General features: G+C 47.9%; 1 non-coding gene across 1 annotated transcript; it reads left to right on the top strand.

Annotated features, from left to right (window-relative positions):
* Positions 1-1,226: 1,226 nt before the first annotated feature.
* Positions 1,227-1,298, top strand: TRNAE-UUC (transfer RNA glutamic acid (anticodon UUC)). Its single transcript has one exon. It is a non-coding gene; the product is annotated as a tRNA-Glu (tRNA).
* Positions 1,299-2,940: the final 1,642 nt, after the last annotated feature.

Here is a 2,940-nt window from a genome sequence, read left to right as displayed (position 1 = left end):
TATACAGTAAGCCCTTGTTGGTTATCTGTTTTATATATAGTAGTGTGTATATGTTAATCCCAAACTCCTAATTTATCCCTCCCCTGCAATATTTGCTTTATTGCAGTGGTCTGGAACCAAGCCTGTAATATCTGGCTTTTGCCCACCCCCTCTCCCTGCCATGGCCACCTCCTCCCAGTTCTGTCCCTTTCCCTCTTCTCTGCCTGCCTCCAGCTCATTATGACTGAAATGAAAGGCGGAGGCATCTCAAATGAAATGTCACAACAGGCATTACTCATTGTGGTAAGGCTGGCTGGCCAGAGAGTAAGCAGGGTGGAGTACCTGGCCAGGTGAGCCCGAGAAAGATGCCTGGGGAACTGGGTGGACACAGCCCAAGTGTGATGCATGGCTGCAGCAGCTCTGGCCCCTGCTTCTGTCCTGCTCTCTCCCCTGTGGGGTGGGGTGAGGCTTGCTGGCATCCTAGATTTGTTGAAACTCTGCTGTTGAAACATAGAGCTGCCCAGGTCGCTATGACAGGGTTTCTTCGTGGATGGGTGAGTCCAGAGGGTGTCAGACGAGTAGTAACCAAGTGGATGGGGACTCAGTTCTGTGGTAGAGGGCTTAGAGCCTCTACCAACCTGGGGTCAGGCAGCTTTCAGGTTGGGTCCTGGCTCCCTCATTCATTCCTAAGCGGCTCTGAGCAGGTGAGTTACTTTTCCTGAACCTCAGCTTCCTTAAATGTATACAGGAGTAGGTCCCACCATATAGGATTTGTGTGAAGTTTGAATCAGTATAAGCAATCAACAAATATTAGCTAGAGATGATTGAGACTTGTTTAAGATCAGGGGATGGTGCTGAACTCTGTGGGGAGGGGAGAGAAGGCAGAATGGCTGGGCACTGCCAAGGTACCTGTGGCCCACCCTCTTCCTCTGCTATCCTGTGGCATCTCAGAACCTCAAGCCCACTAGGCATCCATAAAAGTTGATTAAATGAACATGTAAAATATTTGAGGGAGGCAGAGAGTCAAGATTGTCTTGGGTCCCATATCCTTTTAGTCGGACCTTTGATGGGGATGTAAAGTTGCGAGGGTTTGGGGCATGCCAATTTGTAGAGGCCATTCAAACCATTAAGACAAACACAATTCTGTGAAAAATACAAATTGCACTCCATTTTATTGTTTTACTCTGCTTTTTAAAATGTTCAGAGCAAAATTCTCAAAGTCCAAATATAAAGTACATGACGGGAATTCCCTGGTGGTCCAGTGGTTAGGACTTGGCGCTTTCACTGCCAAGGCCTGGGTTCGATCCCTAGTCAGGGAACTCAGATCCCGCTTGGTGTGGCAAGTACCAATGAAATACTTGCTTTGTAAACCATATGGCTTGAAATATGTATGATGTCAGCTATTATGTGGGAAGTAGCTCCTGATAGGGTTGCTATTTTGTTTGGCCTATAAATGTAGAGGGTACTTAAGGTTTGCATTGCTATTAGCCTGCCATTGAAGAATTTTAATTCTTGTTTTCATTGATCCTGAAGCAATCGTCTATTTTGAGAGGTAGGAGGACCTTTGAATGAGTCCCAACAGATGTAATTATACCTCAGACCTCACCCCAAATACAGTACATTAAATAATTATTAAGCCTCTCGTCGTGTGATTCCTAACCTTTGGAGTCATAGAATCCCTTGAAAATTTGATGAAGGCTGTGGACTCGACCTGGTAAAATGGATACCTCAAATATTCATACAATATCAGGACGCCAGAGCCTCATGAAGCCCATCCTACTTGGAGTCTGAGTGGATCACGTCAGATGGAGAATATTCTCAGCATCATGAGTCATCCACGAGAGGACTGGGCAGAACTCAGAGGACAGAGATGCCAGGTGGAGAGGTCGGCCTGGGCCCCACCTTTGCCAGTGCATCTCTCTGGTGTCAGGACTCACCAGGGGCGTCTCCATTCTCATCGTGCAGACCTGCCATCCCTGAGGATGGCTCGCACAGGCACAGGGTCTCCCTTCCACAGCTGTGGGCCCTGATGCCCAGAAAATTGGCAGTGGGTCACTGTGGTCCATGGGAAGTAATTCACAGGGACACATCAGAGTGTGGCGTGGAGGGTGGATGACATCATTCCCAGTCCTTTCCAACGTGAACTCTGTGGAAGGGGCTTCCCTTCTGGTCTCAATCTTTGCTCGCGTTACTTTCCTTCCTAAAATGCACTGCTCTCTCCTGTTTGCCCATCTTCCAGTGTCTCATCTCCTCCAGCAAGTACTTGGCATCTTTCCCAGCCCTTGCCCCTACCCTCCTTATTCTTCTCTGAACCAGAGTATCCTTAAGGCCCTCACATCCTCTGACTTACATGTTCCCACACTCCTTGTCTTTTAGTTAACTTTTCAGCTATAGTTAGACTTGACTGTGCAGCTTCTCAAGATCAGAGACTCACCTTCTGACTCGCTACCTAGAGGCTCAGAGTGGAAAGTTTCAAAAGAAACGAAATTGATGTTATTTAGGAGAGCAGCCTGGGAGAGGCAAGAAAGCTCCAGTGAAAGCTGTGGGGACTGTGAAGGGAGAGTCTAGTGGAGATGACCGTGGGTTGCATTTTTGTTTTTTGTTTTTTTATAATTGACACATAACATTAGTTTCAGGTGTACAACATAATGATTTGATATTTGTATACACTGAGAAATTACCACCACAATAAGTCTAGGAGTATTGTGGTTTTTTTTTTGTGTGTGTGTGTGTGGTACGCGGGCCTCTCACTGTTGTGGCCTCTCCTGTTGTGGAGCACAGGCTCCGGACGCGCAGGCTCGGCGGCGATGGCTCACGGGCCCAGCCGCTCCGCGGCATGTGGGATCTTCCCGGACCGGGGCACGAACCCGTGTCTCCTGCATCGGCAGGCGGATTCTCAACCACTGCGCCACCAGGGAAGCCCTCTCTTCTTTTTAAAGTACCTTTTTATTGTGGAAAATT

The sequence above is a fragment of the Kogia breviceps genome, chromosome 1, assembly GCF_026419965.1.
Source record: "Kogia breviceps isolate mKogBre1 chromosome 1, mKogBre1 haplotype 1, whole genome shotgun sequence".
Taxonomy (NCBI): Eukaryota; Metazoa; Chordata; class Mammalia; order Artiodactyla; family Physeteridae; genus Kogia; species Kogia breviceps.
This window is presented reverse-complemented; position numbering and strand designations above follow the sequence as displayed.